Source organism: Camellia sinensis, chromosome 13 (genome assembly GCF_055761805.1).
Source record: "Camellia sinensis isolate YWXY chromosome 13, ASM5576180v1, whole genome shotgun sequence".
NCBI classification, from domain to species: Eukaryota; Viridiplantae; Streptophyta; class Magnoliopsida; order Ericales; family Theaceae; genus Camellia; species Camellia sinensis.
In genome coordinates, this window is record NC_138973.1 from 43587733 (window position 1) to 43609103 (window position 21371).

A 21371-nucleotide genomic window follows, 5' to 3' on the forward strand; every position below is an offset into this window, starting at 1 on the left:
TAATAAAAAAAATATTATATATATATATATATCAGTTCGGGGGACATACGGGGCGAGGCTGGAGCTTGGGCACTTATCACTGTCCTCGTCCCGAAATTGATCGGGGATTGGTTTTTGAATACCATTCCCGTCCCGTCGGGGGTATTTTTCAGGAAAAACCTGTTCAAATCGGGGTCGGGGAATCGGGTCCCCGTCGGGTCGATTTCAAATTGCCATCCCTACAGTAGAGGGAGTAAATTGACATAAGTTTCATGATTTGAGAGGTCGAAGTGAATTTCTCAAAAATCAAGACACGGTTCCTCTCTCTCTCTCTCTCTCTCTCTCTCTCTCGCCATCATCTCTCTCTCTTCGACCACACACCAAGAAGACGGGAAGGTATGATGCATTAGGGCCAAGGGGTAAGCTATTTTATAGCTTAATTTGATTGCCAAATTTTTACAATTTGGGATTTTTCATAATTTGATTTGATGTTTCGGTTTGAGTTTCTAGATTATCACTTTTTATTTTTATTTTTTTGGGTTTGTTTGTTTGCGTTTTTTTGTTGTAATTGCATTGGGTATTTATTTGTATGCTTTAGATGTGTTTATGGTAGCATTTGGATACGCATTGAAAATGTTTGTGAAAATGTTTGATAGATGTAGGTTTCTTATTTGTTGCAAACTTGGTTGCTCTTGTTTTGAAAAACAATGCTAGGAGCACATAATTGATCATAGAATGGTTCATAGAAAATGCATTGATATGTTATTGATAATCTAGATGTTGTTTCACATCCTATATTCAATCAAGCATATCTCTTATGCCAGTTTCTCTCTATCTAGTTGCATACCACATCTGCTTCATGTATAACAATTGCCAGTCAATTCTAACCGATGTATATGTTTGATTAACAGGGTATTGAGATCAGTAAAGCTTTGCATCCATAGATGGAAGTTGAGTGTTCTGTCTTGTTTTGAAGAAAGAGGTCATGCTTCATTTGGTCAAACTGAATAGATACAGTAAACTAGGCCCTGAAAAACTCGCATTATTTCGTACCTTTGCTTTTGAATCAACCTGCCAACCAAAAGAAATTGAAATCGAGAGAATCATCAAAATTGTTAACGACCACCCTTTCCCTGATCACCCGCTTCACCCCACTCTTTTGCAACATATCCCGCCATCTGTGCTTTCAACTCCGCTTGTGAAAAATGTGCTATGTCGTCTCTTTGCAGCACACTCCAATGGCCTTAAAGCCTTTGAATTCTTCAAATTCTCCCTCAACACTCCCACTTCCGCCCAAGTTCAGATGCTTTTGAAAAGACACTCCATATACTTGCACGAATGTGCTACTTTGATAAAGCTTGGGAATTTATGTAAGAAATTCAACGAACACTCCCTTCCTTGCTAACCCTAAAATCCATGAGCATCTTGTTATCGAGAATCACTAAGTTCCAGACCTACGAAGATACCCTTGAAGCATTTCAGAGGATGGAGAAAAATATATTTGTAGGGAGGAAATTTGGCACCGATGAGTTCAATGTACTACTTAGAGCATTTTGTACTCAAAAGCAGATGAAGAAGGAAAGGTCTGTGGTTAACAAGATGCATCCTCTATTTTCTCCCAACACCAAGACCATGAATATTTTGCTGTTGGGTTTCAAGGAATTAGGTGATGTTACCGTTGTAGAATTGTTCTACCATGAGATGGTTTGAAGAGGCTTTAAGTTGAATAATGTGACTTACATTATTAGAATTGATGCTTACTACAAGAAAGGATGTTTTCGGTGATGGTTTGAGACTTCTTACAGAAATGGAAAGTGTAAATTGCCTACCTACAATAGAAACAATAACAACATTGATTCATGGCACAGGGGTTGCTCGAAACATAGCTAAAGCAAGAGAGTTGTTTGAAGAGATTCCCATGAGAAACTTAAGGCCTGATATTGGTGCTTATAATGCTTTATTGAGTTCTCTTGTAAGATGCAAGGATGTGGAGTCCGCAACCAGCTTAATGGATGAGATGGAAGAGAAAGGCATTGGGCATGATAATATCACATACCATACTATGTTCTTTGGCTTAATGAAGCCAAAAAATTTGGACTCTGTTTCTGAACTCTTTGATAAGATGACGAAGAAAAACTTTGTTCCCGAGACGTGAACAATGGTGATGTTGATGAAATTCTTTGGTGCAAATCGTCAGCCTGATTTGGGTTGAATTTGTGGGGCTACCTATTAGAGAGAGGTCACTGCCCCCATGGCCATACATTGGATCTATTGGCAACAGGACCGGCCCTGGGCTAAGGTCATTGAGGCATGTGCCTAGGGCCCTAAAAAGTAGGCCCAAAAAAAGGCCACCAAATTCATTATCTTATACTATATCAAAAATTCAAAATGGCCCAAATTTGTTTAACTAATTTAGGCCATTTTAAAATGTCTCAAAAGTTCTATTTGGCCCAATTGATAAAAGGCCCAGTTAAAAAATATTTATAAGTGTTAGTTGTTAACCCAATTGAAAAAATAAAATATAAAATATATGTATATGTATGTGGGGTCTATTTTTCTTTCTTCTCTTTTTATGGCCCAATTATGTGTTTTTTAGTGGTTTTAAAATATTTTATGCAATTGTATTTATTTATTTTGTAGATACACTTAAAAACTATAATATTTGTGGTTTTTTTTAAAAACAAAAAAAAGTTGCCAAATACAAAAAATATAAAAAAAAAAAATACGAATTCCAAACTCAAATAATTATTTTTCAAAATTCTAAACCAAACAGGGTGATTTTTATTTTTATTTTTATTCTCATGAATATCTAAAAGGCCCCGAAAAATTATTTTGCCTTAAACTCCCGAAAACTCAGGGCCGGCCCTGATTGGCAACATCATTGTGCTCGCATGGGAAGTTGCAAGAAGCTTTTGAGTGCTCCAAACAAATGTTGGAGAGAGGAAGGCACGTGAGCGAGGCGGCGTTTTGGATGTTGGAGAGGTTTCTGCTGCAGACTGGAGATAAGGAAAAGTCAAGGACGCTTGATGTGATGATCAAGTGATTACAAAATATTTTGCTGCCATCAAAAGGCCTCGCTACTGGTCTCACTAGCTAAAATACATCAGCTTATATGTAGTCACTAGTCCCATCCAAAAAATAAAATAAATAAATCCAGATTCTGAAATTTTGATGGTAAAATGATTTTTTGGTATCTGATTCACAGTGAATCTCAGCTAGTGAGAAATAAAAGCCACTAACGAAAAAAATGAATACAAAGCCTGAATAGACAGTCAAAGAAACACAAACTAATATGCTTTTGATGAAACAAAGGGAGATTTTTACAACAGTCAGTTATTTGAAAAGGGTGGGTTACAGAACATTATATACTACAATTGTGTAGGTAGTGTATAGGAGCTGAAAAAAACCAAAAAAAAAAAAAAAGGCTCATCGAGCAAGTTTCATGCTTGCTATGCAAATCCAAAAGCACATATTAAACAAAATTTCACAGTAAATATTTTCAAGCATAGTGCCTCCAGAGAAGTATAAATTCACCATCCTCTGAACACAAGACTCTGTCTATAGCCAGTTTCTACTTGATGAGATCCCCAGTTAGGAATGTTTGCTATGGCTTCATTAACCATTTTCACCTAAGTAACCTGCAATATCAAAATTTGCCAATAGTTCAATAAAATATGAATGAAGGATGGTAGTTGCTTAAACACATATGAACCACACTGCAAGTTTTAAGAAAATAATTTGGGATCCATTGATCAAATAAAAAGAATGTGGGTTTATATTTTGTTTTCTCCTCGTCTAGACTTTTTAATTTTAGGAATCCTAAAAGTCTGAAATTTTCAATTTGTTTATGAATAGATCTTTCTAAAATGGATATTATGACTTTTTGTTCACACTTTTTTTCCAATATGTACAATGAATTGATTTCCTACTATTTTGATATAATAAATTGTAAATGTATTTGTAATGTAAGAAAATTTAGAAACAATTATCATTTTCATGTATACATAAAATATATATATATATATATATATATATATATATATATTTATTTATTTGTTGTTGTGTCTCTGCTATGTCATGTCATGTCATGTCATGTCTTTTCTATTTTTTCTTTGTCAAACTTCTCTACTATATTAAATAAGAAAAAAGATAATGTACTTGGAATTAAAGGGTAGAGCATCTCCAATGGCAAGCTATTTGAGCTGCCATTGTCAAAATTTGACAAGAGTTCTAAAAAATGCTGCTCCAATGGGTTGCTATAACCCTTGCCAAATTTAGCAAATGCCATTTCATCTCTCAAATTTGGCAACAAGTTTGGCAATTGCCAAACTTGCCACATCATCCAAATAAACAGAATTTGGCTCCAAAATTTTCAGACTGCAAAATCTTGTAATTATTTATTTATTTATTGTAATGGTTCGTTTTTTTGGTAGGATAAATTATATTTAATTTTTTCTTTAATTTTTCAATTTCTTTTTCGTTTTTTATATTTGTCTAGTCGAGTATAATGAAAATATATATATAAAAAAATTCAAATAGTTAAAAAAAGGTCACAAAATATAAATAAATAAATAAATAAAATCACTAAAAAATTTATGTCCGAACAATATCTACAAATTTGGAGAGAATTTGGTTGAGATTTGTCAAAATAGAATGTGTACCATTAGAGCACCATTGCTATAATTTGACAAATTACTACTATTCATTGCTAAATTATAGCAATAACAATGGTATTATAGCAAATACCATTGGAGATTTAGCGATTCTATTACTTAACAGATAATGAAGCAAAATGCTAGTAGGATTCGAATGTGATGGAAATGTACCACACTTTTAGGGACACCAGGTGGGGGCAGTGGAAGGTTTTTTGGAGGCCAGGCATTAGTATAGGATCTTTTGTCAAATTTCCATTCTCCAATCTTTCTATAGGTTAACTTACCCTGAGTATCAAAATTTGAAAATCGCATGGTCAGAATTTTTTTTATCTCCATCAAAATACAATTTTCAAAGTTTGACCTTCATCACTTCGAGGACTCAGACATAATTAGGATACCTTCATATCATAATCGCATCTATAAGTAAAATGAATGGTGAACTTGTTGCCAATCTCTGTATCTTAGGAAGGCTAGAATGTATCACAAACAGGCAATTGTGAGTAAAATAGTTGAAGAATTTTGTGTTAGAATAATATATTATTATTTGGGTTATTATTTTGTAATTATTTTATCCCTTAGGGCTTCCTTGTAATTATTAATCTTCATTAACATAAATAGGGGATAATAGCCTAATCATTCCCTAATATTGTATTCTCTAAAAATAATCAGAGCCTAACCCTAAACCCTAATTTCCTCTACCCATACAGTACCCACCGGAGCCACCAAACCCCGTCGGAGCTAACCTAGCTGAATCACAGTCGGATCATCGTAGTTGGCTTCGTCGTCCACATTTGTGTCAAGCCTGATGGGTTTCGGCTCATCTAGGGTTCAGAACTCACCTGGTGTGATGAACGTGGACCAGTGAATCACCCTTGGCTCTTCGTCAGTGGTTGTGTTAACTTCGTCGACCACAACTCCTCAGTCTTCGTTGGCTTCAGCCGACTGCCTTATCCCTTCTGCCACTCTGCCTCGCCTCTCCCTCTGCTCAACTCCTACTCTTACCCCTGGTATCTTGTCGTCTTCCACGTCTGTCTGTCTCTCTCTCTTGAGTTTTGTCTGCTTATATAATCCACGTCTGTGTTTCTATAACCCCAGTCACCTTACATAACCTGAATCTCTCTACCTCTGTTTGGTTTCATTATTTTTGTTTAAAGTCTTAAAAAAAAAGTATGAGTTGTTAATTCTTTACTGTCATAGTGGTTGTTTGTTTTTCCCCTTCCATCACCACCTTTCGGGTTTGTGTTTGGCACTAGTTTTGTTGTGGATTCGGTAGTACAGCATCTATGATGGATTCCACCAGTGTGTCCAAAATTTCTCAGACACCTACAAGTGAGAGTTTTCCTATACCTATTACTATGACTGATAATCCCAACCCTAGTCTTAAAATCACCACCTCTCTATTTAATGGTCAAAACTATCTCGTGTGGTCACAGAGTTTGACTATGTTTTTGAAGAGCAAAAGGAAGATGAGGTATGTGGATGATAGGATACAGGCACCCAGCACAACTGACCCGGGTTATGACCAATGGTAGATTACCAACTCTTTGATAATGGGTTGACTTATTCATTTGATGGTACCAGACATTGGTGATGGTTATTTGTCTATGGAGACTACCCAAGATGTTTGGGATTGTAACGCCCCAAAATTTCTCCAACATAATCTAGGTACATCGACTAACATTCATTATAGAATAATAGCAATTCCCAAATCATTATGACGTTGATTAGAAAAGTTCGTACAAAATAGTCTCATATGCGAATTATACATTCAATGATATTACATACATGAATCTATAGCATGTGGAACGTCAAATTCAAAAGTAAATAGAATGCCCTCAAGGGCTTACAAATTCCAAGGCTTAAGCCCGGTTACACAAAAATAGTCTCTCAGACTCAAACAATTATAGCCCTAGGCTTACAAAATATAATCACAACAAAACAGAGCCTTGTGCCCTATATACACGCTCTACATTGGCGAGTTCACCACGTCTTTTCCTGCACCAAAATCCCATAGGGGTGAGCATAAAGCCCAATAGAGAATCCCTAACAAAGTACATACATTTATGCAAGATTCCCAATATGAAATGCAGATGTTATGCTATTCCATTTAAAAGAAGATTGCATTTTTGATCTTGTGAAAACCACCATGCTCAAGGATAATTTGAATTCTCAACAATTTAGAAATTTGCAATTTATTTTAGAGGGGCAGTAAATATGACTCAGGTAATTCCTAGGTTAGTGTTTGCAAGTAGACATAACTAGCACTACCAAAACCCCACTTTACCGGTTGCTAATCGGAAGGGAAGTGGTACCTCATCCGCTCGTGTTTTTGATTTTTCACCCCGGACACTCAGACAAACTTAATCAACTTCATCTACACCTCCTATCTAGACTTACCAACGTATTTACCCCAAAACATTTCAATATTTCTCATTTCGAAATACTCTTTTCTCAATGTAAACGCTTCCAAAGTCGATTCAAAATGTATAATGATCAATTGAATGAGTACATAAAGCAATAACTACCAATGCCTCATAACATTTTCTCCATTTTTAAGTATCTCAACAATGATACGATAATAACCACATGTTCAATTAAATCTATCAACACGTAGCAACATTTCCTCATCTTGTATAATTCTCAACATTTTAGTCATTTCAAGACTATATGCAATGTTTTGAACATCAACTTTCAAAATTACAATTCTCATATTTCATGGAACTCAACAATGTGCCATTTTATAACTACATAAGTATATGCATTTAACAATAAATTCAAGTAAGGTTTCCAAATCCTCATACATCAAGAAGTTGCCATGTTTGCAATAACAATATGAAACTTCCACTCACTCCTTCAATTAACCCAAGAAAATCCATAAATCCCCAACATTTTTCCAAAACCCCCAATTTCTAGGTTTTTCAGTAACTAGACATTTCTTCATCTCTTTGTAAAGCCTCACTAAAAACATCATTTTTAAGTCAATGTGTTTCAACTATTCAGCAAAATCTTTAAAAAGAAACAAATGATGAATTCCTTTTATAAGCCACTAATTTCTTGAGCCAAAAACCAATTTTCAAAACAATCAAAGAAGAACTCTCAAAATCAACCAAAAACTTGTAAAACATATATATAACTCTAAAGAAATCCCTACCTCAAGTTCTTGGAGAGAAAGAGATGAAAACCCCAAAATCAACGGTGATGAAACCCGATCTTCACCGCACACAATGAAGCTCTAGCTTAGCTCTCCAACTTTAATCAAGGAACCAAGGTCAAAATGTTTGAGGATTTGGAGAAATCAAGGATTTAGTGGGTGTTGATGTAGAAAATATAGAGAGAATGAGGAGAAAAGGGTTTTTACAGAGAGAGAGAGAGAGGTGTATAAAATGTTATACACTCAGCCCAAAGAAGGAAGAAAAAGAAAATTTTCAGACACAGCGACTCCTGCACATACGGCACCCACTCCTGCACGTGTAGAGCGTGCTTCCCGTACGTGCGGCCCTCCCAATCTGCACCTCCTCTCGCACCTGCATATAATGCAGTGTGCTAGCCACAATTTCTCAGATTCCCGCACCTGTGGCCTCACCTCCCGCACGTGCTGCCCCTCTCTGCACGTGCGGCCCTGGTCCTCCAGCCTAGAATTTCCTCGGCTCAATCCCTGGCACTCCGGACCGAACCCTTACCCTTCGAAACAAGTGGAATTCAGCATCGGAATAAACAAGAACAAAGTTTTGAGAAAAACTCCCGAACACAACAAACCCAAACGATTAACAAAATTCCGAGTCAACTGACACCCCAACATGGCCAACCCAAAGCTAAACGAGGGAAAACGAAACAAGTAGCGCACTCGGTCATCACAGGGATGCTGTGGCTACCACCTATTCCCACAAAGGGAATTTCTCACAAGTATTTGATTTACGCCACTCTATTAAGAGCTCTGTTTAGGGGGAGCAGACAGTTCTTCAGTACTTCACCTTCCTCACCAACAGCTGGAAATGCCTTTATCACCTGCAGAACTATAAGCTTGTTTGCACTGCTGATTCCATCGGGTAGAGGAAGTTCATTGCATAGGAAAGAGTCTTCAAGTTTCTGACTGGTCTCAATGTGGAGTATGATCCAGTTTGGAGTCGAGTTCTGAGTATGGACACTCTTCCTTCACTTCAGGAGGCATTTGCCTATGTACAGAATTAGGGGATTTATGAAAAAAAAATAAAGTGGACTATCATTTTCACCAAACAAAGGTCAATTTTGGAAAATAAAAAAGAGAAAATTTATGAATTAAAAGTTAATTGTTTGAAAAAAAATTCTTATTTCATTTTATTATAACAATCTTTTCACGAATTAAAGTTTCAAGCACATTATTGAAGTTTTATGAGCTTTTCTTTCTTGAATCTCAATTATCTGTTTTAACTTTTTGTCCAGTTGTTTCACTACTTAGGATTATGAATTTGGGTAGTATTTGAAAAAAGAATGAAAAAATGTGAAGAAAATATGAATAAAATATAATTTTTTATTTATTTTATGATCCAAAGTGAGTCTATTATGTGATTTTTTTTTTTTCCATCTTTTATTTAATTGTGATCATGTTTTAATTTCTCGTTATTAGACCCTACATGGAGACTTGACACTCTGTTTGCTTGGATTGGGCCATTGCACTTCCATTTTTACAAGCATATGACAAAAGATTGGACTTGTCTTTAGTCTCAATTTTTTTATTTTGTTTCCTACGCGTTCATATTTACCAAATAAGATAACTCATTATTATTTTTTTCCCCTAAATTATCCAAATAGGGTGGAGCGTAGGCTCTTCCTGTTACGAATACAAAAACAAAACATCGAATATAGAATACACATAAATAAAAAATATTTTATCTTTTATTTTTGTTAATGAGATCATTTTTGTTAATGATATCCACTTTTAGAAAATTCCATTCATCTATATAAATTTTGTGTTTTTGGATTTATTTTTTTTCCTTTAATTATTATTTATTTTTCATTTTACTAGATGGACGACTTTGTGAGGTAATTGATTTTGAATATTTTATTAGAGTCTGATAAGATCATGTCAAATAATAATTTGAATAAAAAGAAAATTGCATTCAAGGACTGCAACTTTTGTCAATGCCAGGCAGACACAAAGATTAGATAAGGACATTGTAATGTTTCGACACTTACGCTGTGTTTGGTTGAAGAATTTAGAGAGAGATCTCGAAAGGAAAAAGGAAAGGAAAAGGAAAAATGTGTGTGAAACTAAATGAAATGTATGAATATTTTATTCACATTTCACTTATCATTTTCATTTCTCTTTCCAAATCTCTCCTCAAATCCTCTAATCAAATACAGCATTAATAATCTTCTTATTTATTTATTTATAATTTTATAATTGAATGGATTTCGAATCGTGATGATTACTCACATATTTGATATTATCACTAGCAAATTCTTTGTTTGACAAAATTTGACACAAAAAATTAAATTTTAGATTACATTTATATATAAAAAAAATATGAGAGTAGCATAACTAGTAAAAAAATAATAAATTTCACTTTTTATCTTATGGTTTGACACATATGCATAACTCCAGTCATAAGCATATAACTGCTATATGATTTATGGATTAAAGTGTATCGTTAGGTTGATTAATGTCTTATTCAAAAATACTAAAATATCTTTATACATAAGTAACCTTAATGTGTAAATCATAGACATTTTCATCATTTTTTTAGAAACCAAAATTTACTTCAACTCCTATTATTTATTTATTTATTTTATTTTTATTTTTTTTCGAGCAATTTACTCTCCTAACATTTAAATATGAGCACAAAACTCTCTGTGCTCTGACATGCATTTTTAAACATCAGAGTTGCTATTTTTAAATGATAAAGAGAGTAATTTCCATATTGATCACATTACACGAGGGAAAAATGAAATTTGTCACAAAAAAATAAAAGGAAAAAATAAAAATACAATTTCGATCTTGTTCAATTATTGTCTTGTCTAACATCTAAAGGTGACTTTAAAAATAAATAAATAGAGAATACATTTTTTTATTATAATTGGGTAAATTGTACTGACACTCCCTGATGTTTATATTTACTACAGTTTCCCCTCTTACATTTGGAAAATTATACTAATCCCTTGCTAATTTAATTTTATGTATGATGATCATTACGATGAGGGGGGAACTGTAATAAAACTTTAAACCTCAGGGAACAATCTGTAATGAAACTTTAAATATCAGGGAGGGTGATGTAATTTCCAAAAGATAAGGAGAGAAATTGTTATAAATATAAATCTCAGGAGTGTCAATGTAATTTACCCATTATAATTTATCAACTAAAGTTCAAATTCATGATTTCTATTACTTTTTTTAATAGAAGTCAAAGGTCAACTAAGACAATAATACAACCACCACCAAAGGGAGTGGCAAGGGAAAGGAAGGTGGTGGTAGCTTTGCTTGTGATTTGTCCAACTTGGTTTGAATATAGACTTGAGACCCTGTTTGTTTTAGTCTAAAAATGGTGGAATTAAACTAATAATTTAGTGAATTCATCATAAATCATGTTTATTTTGTAATAATGCCATGGAACTAACAATTCAAATCTCTTTCAAGGAGGGCATTAATAATCTCATGGATGGGTTGACTTTCACCATTCTCAAAATATTATTATACCCATATTTTACAAAAATAATAAAGTTACTTTGTACATATTGAGAATTTTTATTTTTATGTAAGTTGATAATTAACAAAATCCAAGATTATAATTCAAAGAAACTGTGGACATGGTCAAATTAAGTTGTTTCCATGACTTGCTAAATGGGCAAGTTTGGCAAAGGGGCAAATGTCAGGATATTACACATCCTTCTCTTCTTCCTCACTTCTTTTTTCTTTATTTTTTTTATAAATGTTTTTCTTTATTTTTTTATTTATAGTTTACGGAAACAAGAAAGAACTTCGTGATAATTGAGGGGTCCAAATGTGCGATTTTAAAATGAAGAGGTTAGATGATATTTAATAATAATTGATGTGGTAAAGTGTAATTAGCTTAACTATTAATTAGTACTCTAAAAATGTATAAATAGGTCTAGTATTTCTTTAGGGAACATTAAAAAAAAAAATTATAAATAACACACATTCTTTATTACACATATTTTTATACATAATATATAATATTTTTAAAATTTTAATATGTGTCCTAAAGACTTGTTAACAAAATTCATATGCACATATACACACTAGTAATGCCATTTTACCATTTGGTATGACTATTCACATTTATCATTTAATGTGATGCATTTTGTTATAATTTATATAATATATAGTACTAATGTTTTACAGCTATGAAGGCATCAAATCAGATAAGAAATACAAAGGATAAAAATAAATAGTTAACCTAATGTTATTTCATTGAGAACTAACCAGGGCCGCCCAAAGGGGCTGCAACGCATCTGCTTTAAGTTTTATAACAAAATGTCTCATTTTGAGTTGAAATTTTATAAGTAAAATAAAAAATTAAAAAATAAACATAAAATGTCAATAATTTTTTCAAATTAAAATAAGATTATCAATTTTTTTATTAACTTCATATATGGACCCTACACTTATGTGAGACCACATTTATATGTGTAATTGATAAAAAAAAATAGTAATTTAGTAGAGAAAATAAAATTTAGTTAAAATCAAATATTCTTACGAATAATTTCATTCAATAGATATTAATTTCACTAAATTTAACTTGTAAGGAAAAATTTTAATTTTTTATACACTTGACATTTTTAACTGAAAATGAAGTTTATTGACATGATACATAAACACAACATGATAATATAAAATAATAAATGGATTGAATTAGAATATCTCCAATCCTTCACCAAATTCTGCATGAAATTTAAATTTGATACAAAAAATTGGTATAAAAGAGATCAAATCCTTTCATTAAATTTGTATTCTTTCATCTCTAATAAAAGTCTATTTCAATATATTTTTAGTTCTGAGAAAGAAGAAACTAAAGAAAATAAAAACACCCTAACTTTAATTTTTTGTTTTAAGCCACATGTGTGGTTGAGCCAGCCTGAAACTAACAAGGTTAACTCAATAGGTCAAAGTACAAAAACAAAAATTAGCATCTAGCTATTAGATATATATATGTTTCCAATCCAACATCCGGAAGTTAACTTTATTATTATTATTATTATTATTATTATTATTATTTTATTTTTATTTTTTTTGGGGGGGGAGTTAGGTTAAGGGAATGAATAGTTATTTGTTCAATTTTTTAAAATACCCATAATTTTGCTGTTTGGTTTTTTTTATTTTTATTTTAATGAAAAGCACAATCTATTTTATCTTATCTTTTAAAATGGTCAATTATGTTGATGTCATTTTAATCATTTTACATTTTACCGCCTCACAATTAATAATTCGCCCAAATTATACATATTTATCCTTATTCTAAGCCCTAACCATATTTCTCCTAACATCTCTCACTGCGAAATTTATAAGGAGAGAAAAAAGATGGACTATATAAGGGGAAGGAAAAATTATTAGGTGTTTTAGGGTATCACGTGTTTCTGTCACCAGTTAATTACCAATTTTTATACCGCATGTTGTTCTCTTATACCTTAACACAAAATTGTAAGCCATACCTCTCCATCAATCAAAACCTCTTAGGGTACTCCCTAATCATGTCCTAGGATCACTGAATAATTTATTGGGCAAATTATACTGGTAGTCCCTATATTTTGCTGCTTCGTATAATTTTGGTCTCTATACTTTCAATTGACTCAATTTTTTACCGTTAATTTTTTTTTTTAATTTTAGTCAATTTAGTCTAATTTTTTTTTTTTGATCGGCAAAGAAAACTTTATTGATGAAGCACGTACATGGTACAATGGGAAACATCAATAAAAAGGAGCTAAGAGCTAAATGAAGCTCAAACCTCCAGTTGGTGAGAGACCAACAAGAGAGAAAAAAGAATACAAACAACAAAGCTAGGGGCAAAACTGCAGCAGAAACAGGGCACTGCAAAGCATTGCAAACAACAAAGCTAACACTGCACTTTACTGAACAAAACCATGAAGCACTACAGAGCATTGCAAAAGACTACAATCGAGGCACCAACTGCAGAACCACCACCCAGGGCATTTTCCAACACACTATGCAAAGCATACCATCCCAGTCTCAACCTTTGCACAGCAATCATCTAGCAGACCCAGCACCCACAGAAATGCACTGCAGCACCACAAATAGAGCCGCAAGCAATCAAGCAAACCAGCAAGAGCCTTTCCAGCATCAAGCAAACCAGCAAAGCAGACCTGAGCAGCATACAGACCCCAAGACTGAGCAGGACCCCGTAGGACTACATCCTCCATGCAGCAGCAAACAGATCTGCAGAGCTCCCCAGACCAGCAGGCCAGAACCACAGGCCAGAACCACAAATAGAATTCAGTAATCACCTAGCTGACCCAGCACCAACAGGAATGCGCCCAAGCACTCAAGCAACCCAGCACACCAGCACTCAAACAGACCTGAGCTGCATACAGATCAGAGACAGAGCAAGACTGAGTTACAGACCTATAGATTAGGATTCAGCAACAGGTTTGCATATAGATTATGCGAGCACCAGAGCTGTAATGCTTTCACAGAACTACCTTAGACCCCCCACACACTTTCTAACCTGCCTCAAATTGAAGACAAAATCATGCACTGAAAAATGTAAATCTGAAAGATGTGGTTTTACCCAAAAAGCAATCCTGTGCTTTATTAGATCACAGATGTCCTCCAGATTTGGGATGGTTGCCCTAAACAGACACTCGTTTCTGCACTTCCAGATTGACCACATCACCACCAATGGTATTGCTCTCCAAATCGTCTTTTCTATCTTCCTCCACTTCCCTCCAGCCCACCACAGGAGGAGGCTCTCCACAGAGCCTGGAATAACAGCTTGAACATCCCACCAATTTAGCATTTCAGCCCATATCTTCCACACAAAGGGACACCAAAGTAGTACATGATTCACTGATTCACCCTCACTACCACAGAATACACAAGCTGTAGATACACCTTGGTTAATCACACCCAGCTTCAGTAAGAACTCCTTGGTCTTTAATCTCTTTTTCCATGCAAACCAACCAAAGGCCTGTACCTTATGAGGGATATACTTGAGCCATATCAGCCTAGTTATGCTCAGAGAGACTCCAGCAGTGGCCACAACAAACTTATACAGATCTGATGACATCAGACTCCCAGAAGAAGAGGCTGCCCAGACAGGCTGATCAGGGCACTCTGGACACTGCACTGGGGCTGCCAGGAGCATAGTAACTAATCTGTCCAGCTCCAGCTTCTCCCAATCATATAGTTCCCTTCTAAAGACCAAGGACCAGCCTCCTGCTGAAATTTTCTTTTCAACCATACCATTCAAAGACTCTTGCTTGTCTAAAGACAACCTAAACAGTGTTGGGAATTCATCATTCAAGGACACAGAATGGCACCATATATCAGTCCAAAAACGAATCCTCTCCCCATCTCCAACCTTCAAGTGAAAATTATTCAGATAAAACACCTTCAAGCTAGAACACTGCTCAGCAACAGAGATGATCCCCTTCCATACTGCTGAGTGACTCATGGATGGGGTGAGAGACGGAATCCAACCACCCGCCTCCATCTTGTATTTGCTACATATAACTCTTTTCCATAAAGCATCCTTTTCCTTACCAAACCTCCACCACCATTTAATAAGTAGACAGTTATTTGCAACCCTCAACTGCCTAATACCCAAACCACCTTGATCCACTCTTTTAGACAACTCCTCCCATTTGATCATATGGATTTTCCTCCCCTGTTCAGAACCACCCCATAAGAATTTAGCTTGAACCTTATCCAATTCTGAAGCAACCCTTTCAGGCATCTTGAATAAAGATAAGTAATATACTGGCAAGGCTGAAGTTACTGATTTAATCAATATGAGTCTCCCCGCAAAAGACAACATCTTCCTTTTCCACCCAGCTAGCTTGCTTTTGACTTTGTCCACAACTGGTTTCCAAGTAGCCTTCTTTCTTGGATTAGCACCTAGGGGCAACCCTAAATAGGTAATTGGCAATGCTTTAGTTTTACAATTCAAAATTGTGGCCATATCATTCAACATCTCCACAGAGACACCCAACCCACAAACAACGCTCTTATGAAAATTTATTTTTAGGCCAGATAAGACTTTGAAACATCTTAGCACCCTCTTTAATTTCCTGACCTCCTCCACCTCTGCTTCACAGAACAAGAGTGAATCATCTACAAACTGTAAATGAGTCAACAACACTCCCTCATGGCCTACCTTCACCCCTTTAATTAGGTTTAACCCACAAGCTCTGCTCAACAAAAGATGCAAGCCTTCTGCAACCAGATTAAACAGAAAGGGAGATAGCGGATCACCTTGTCTTAGGCCCCTTTGGGGGCTAAACTCTTCAGTGGGAGATCCATTAACAAGCACTGAAACTCTTGCCGTAGTTACACACTCCTTCATCCAGTTGATCCACTTAGCACCAAAACCGAACTTAGATAGCATAGAGAACAGAAAACCCCAACTAACGGAATCATATGCCTTTTCAAAATCCAACTTAATGAGGACTCCCTTCCTCTTGTTTTTCTTCCAGCCTTCAACAACCTCATTTGCAATCAACACACCATCTAAAATATTCCTACCACTAAGAAACGCAGACTGAGGCTCACTAATAATATGTGGCATAACAGATTTTAGTCTATTTGCCAAAAGTTTTGCTATGATTTTGAAGAGTGAGCCCACCAAACTTATGGGTCTATAGTCGGAAAGCCCCGAAGGATTGTCCCGCTTGGGGATGAGGGTTATAAAGGAACTGTTAATGCCTTTTACCAATCTGCCATTCCTATGAAATTCTTTCACAAAAGTAACAACCTCACCCTTCATGACCTTCAAAAACTTCTGAAAACACAACATATTAAAGCCATCAGGTCCGGGTGCTTTATTACCATCACACTCCATCACTACTAGTTTAATCTCTGCTTTTGAAAACTCTGTTTCTAACAGATCAAACCTCACACTACCATCTGCTGATGGGAAATGACCCCCCAATTCAGGTCTGTCTGGCCAGAGTTCCGTATACTGGTTTTTAAAGTATTGCATCACCTTGTTCTTCACTTGGCTCGGCTCTTCATACACCACGTCCCTTTCTGTAATGGAATGTAATTCATTTCTTATTGTTCTGCACTTTGTGACCACATGGAAGAACCTTGTATTCTTGTCCCCTTTCATCGCCCAGTTAAGCCTAGACTTTTGCAGCTATAGCCACTCCACCATCCTACTCAAACTCCACATTTCAGCTCTAACTTCACGTCTCCTGCCTTTTTCATCATCATCAAGGTCTCTAGCCTCAGCCAGTAGATCAATTTTGTGAAGTTCACCCTCTACAGTCTTCAATTTGTTTACAATATTACCAAAAACCTCCACATTCCAGCTTCTCAGGCCATTTTTCAAGATCTTCAACTTCTGAATAAGAATAAACCCAGCCCAACCATCAACCCTAGACTCCTTCCACTTTGACTCCCAGAAGCTTCGAAAATTTTTATGCAAAAACCAAGCGTTCAGGACCCTAAAGGGCTTTGGACCCCAGTCCCTCTCATCCTACATCATAAGAAGAGGGCAGTGATCAGAGACCAGTCCTGGTAAACCCCATAGCTTCAGGTTAAATATCTCAAGCCATCTAGGATCTACAAAAATTCGATCAATTTTGCTCCATTTTTCCCCACCAAATGAATTACACCAAGTGAATCTCCTCCCAAGTAGTGGTAAATCAGATACCTCACACTTATCAATGAACTCATTAAATTCTTTCATGCCCCTATCTCTCCTAGAGCAACCTCTCCTATCCTCAATCTGCCTAATCTCATTGAAGTCTCCTCCTAAGCACCAAGGATTTGGGAATTCCTCCTTTAATTTCAATAGACAGTCCCACAGATGCCCTCTTGATCCGACATCATTAGGGGCATAAATATTTAAAATAGCACAATTAAATTGGTTAAAGATGGTACCTGATAATAAGATGAATCTTCTATTGCTACAACATTCTGTTAGTTTGAAGACATCTGGGTCCCATATGCACAGTAATCCCCCAGCCGAGCCTACAACATCCACCACCATAAACTCTATTTTGTCTCGGACCCACACAGATCTAACTTCATCCTCTGTTAATTCAGCCTTTTTAGTTTCTTGGAGCAACACAATATCTATATTCCTCTCCTTCAGGAGCTTCTTAACTTTGCCTCTTTTCTCCTTCCTCCCCAACCCTCTAACATTCCATGAAAGAATCTTCATAAATAACCATGAGAGCTCTAATACATTCTCCCAGCTGGTGACCATCAGACCCCACCTCTCACCTCCCCTTCAATTTGTTCCTTGTCCTTCAATTCAAGGTTCACAATCTTCTCCAACACAGCAGCTCGCTTACCATTGAACTGCACACCAAGAGCTTTCCCCATCTTGAGAGTTTCTTCAGCTTCGATGAGGGCGAACCTCCCCTTAACAGTTCCACCCTCTATTGATGCAGATGAGGACCTTGCCGCCACTGCTGCCCGCCATATTGCAGCCCTGGGCATTGCTCTACTGGTTGAAGCCCCTTTGCTCCCATACTTCCTTAACAGGTCGAAGGACTTTTTCCCCAGAAAAGTGTGGTTTGATTTTCTCCTACTTCTTGTCTTCTCCTTCCCTTGTGTAGGCCTTGAAAGACTGCTGCTGGGCTCCTTGTCATGGGCCTCAGAAAGGCTTGACACTCTCCCATCTGGCCCACCCACAACAGCCTTCTCTGTAGTGATTAGCTCCTGGGGGTCCAAGACTGGAGCCTCATCCGATCCATAGCATTCATGGGTCGATTTCAAATCCACAATTAACTTAAGCCCACATTCCATGTTATCAGGCCCAGCTAGAGTTTTAATCAATCCAGAAATTTGAATTCCATCTTCACCATCATCAACGGCTCTCCTCTTGGGACTCGCCAGCAGTCTTGCAGAACTCTACTGACATACGTAGCCGATTTCTTCTGACATGCCTTTCTGCGGATCTGATTCAGCCACCTTCGAAGTGTCTCTAAGCTGGTCATCTTCCACCATGGTGTTGCTGCTATCGTGCGCTTGCACTGTTACATGATCAACCCCTTCTATGTGCTTGCTCCCTCTATCTACAATCTGTTTGCCCACTGCTACAAGAGTACTATTTCTGATTCCACCGAGATGTTCTTCAGATGAGTGGCTGAAACCGGGCATCTTCATATCTTGGATGATAATGATTTGTTCCTTGCACACCCTAACTAGGTAAAGGACTCCCTTGCATTCTAATCTGAGGAATTGATTAATAGGATCCATAAAGTTTGTCGCAATCTGCACTTTTCCACATTGGAAATGATTTAAATTACGAGTATCCTCATCCAACCATACCCCACATCTTACCAATGTTAATGAAGGTGTTACAACTCCAAAGATTTAGTGGGACTCCATAGCAACTGAGCCAAACCTTCCTCTCTTGGGTAATTGACATCCCCTGTTCCCATTCAAGAACTGAATCACACCATTCATCTAGCCAGCTCCTCATTAACAGAAGTTTTTCCTTCATAATTTCCTTAGATTGAAATGTTAAGACCAAATCTCTTCCACCACCTACGCTCACATGAACTTCCCTCAGATCTTTTCTTGCTAGTTCTTCCTTGAAGTCTTCCACAGCATAGATTGGTTTCAACCTGGCTATGACACTCTCATATAGCCATCCATTACCTTCCTCGTAGGCTTTGATAATGCAGGAGGAGTTATAACCTGATGCCTTGCCACTCACCACTTTCGCAAAAGATCTCATACCTTGGTGACCCACATGCATTCTGTTTAGTTCCCTTGCATACTTTCTAGGCTGCACTGATGGCCCAGCCTGCTGTTTCATACCATCTTCCTTACCGTAATCTGCTTTTTTAACCTTCAAAGCTTTATCATCACACCAGAGCCCATTGGCTTTCTGAACAGCCATATCCGCTGCAACAGGACACCTGTATCTGACAAACCCAAACCGGGATCTCGTCATTTTCCTCCTCTTGTTTGGAATAAAGGAATCAATCACAACCCCATAGTTGGAGAAGAGTGAGTACAGCCCTTTAGCTCGCATGGTTTCGGGTAGATTATCCACGAAAACAGAGTGGATAGACCCAGTCGTCCAGCTATTCCGGCCTCCTCTTCCGCTATGTCTTCAAACCACCGGCTGCCATCCTCCATCCATTGTTTTGTAATGTGCACAAGATATGATAATATTTACTTATTAGGGCATTTTACGAAAAATAATCACTGAGTTAGTTGAGGTTAACTTATGGAATTGATCAAACTTACAATTTTGGCCTTAAAAGCATGACATATGCTGTTCATGTGTACATTTTTCATAAAATAATGCTAATAATTATAATCACTTGGATCAAATTGAGACAAAGTGAAAACTTTAGGGTTAAAGTCGAGCCATTTGAAATTAGAGGGACCAAAATAACACAAAAACCAAAGTATAGAGACTACCCGTATAACTTGACCAAATTTCTTTATTTGTTATAGATATGGGTATTTTAAAATAAAAAATTCCAAATAATTTCTTTAAATAAAGAACCAATTGCGGAAGTTAAAATATGAGAATTAAAATAGTCATGATAATAAAACTAAAAATAAACCTATTCAAATTGGTAAACTCCAGAAGAGAAACTTCATGCAATTTCACAGGAACTGATATGAATAATGCTGCAAAATTGCTGGGAAAGTTTCATTGTGAAGACTATTCTCCTTTTAGAATTAAATTTTCAAATAGGAAAAAGGTCAAAATACGATTATATTCTGTTCACACCACCTGGCAAATACAATGATGCCTAGTATTCAGCACTATATATATATATATTCTCATCTTGATATATATTCTTCATGCACTTCTCTCTATTGAAATCACATTCAATCAAGTTTTTGTGCTCAAACATTCCATCTTTCCTATACTACTAATTTAGAACTAGTTCTATAAACCTTTCATAAGGTGGGCAAACAGTGAGGTGATAAGTCAGACCTACAATCATGTATAAAGTTGCAAGTGCATCCGAATACCTAGTGATCACCGGGGTTGGCATCCCCGACATAAAAATTGCGAAAAAGGCATGGGTTCTTCCTGGCCAATGCTGTGCAATCTTCGACGTGTCGCCTGTAAATTACACTTTCGAAGTCCAAGCCATGAGTGCTGAGAAACTTCCTTTCGTTCTGCCCGCAGTCTTCACTGTTGGCCCCCGTATTGACGACAATGCCAGCCTCCTTAAATATGCCAAACTCATCTCTCCCCATGACAAGCTCTCTAATCACGTCAAAGACCTCGTCCAAGGCATCATCGAAGGTAATTAATAATGTTGCAAATTAAGCTACAAAATTTTAAATAAAGAATTGGGTAAATTTCACTTTATCTCCTATGGCTTAGGCCAGGTGCAGTTTACCCCATAATATTTAGAAATCATCATATAACCCATTGTGGTTCATGAACCAAAACACATACTAACTTCTTTTAACAGAAATAGTAAATTGACAATTATACCCTCATATATAAGTGAGGGAAACCAGTTCTTTCTCTCTCCATCTTCATCTTCTTCTCTCTCTGCATTTTCATCCCAAACACATATACAGAGAGTGCGAGAATCTGAATGCGTGCGTGTGAAAGTTTTGTCTCGGCA

The 21371-nt window shown here is 36.3% G+C and overlaps 2 pseudogenes across 1 annotated transcript in view; both read left to right on the plus strand.

The window, feature by feature from the left end:
* Positions 1–21371, plus strand: part of LOC114274933 (uncharacterized) — a 267609-nt pseudogene that overhangs the window by 240768 nt on the left and 5470 nt on the right. Inside the window, exon 6 of the transcript XR_014348772.1 lies at positions 20721–21040. The product of XR_014348772.1 is annotated as an uncharacterized LOC114274933 (transcript). The remainder of the gene's footprint in view (positions 1–20720; positions 21041–21371) is intronic.
* On the plus strand, positions 965–3022 carry LOC114285216 (pentatricopeptide repeat-containing protein At3g61360 pseudogene; annotated as a pseudogene).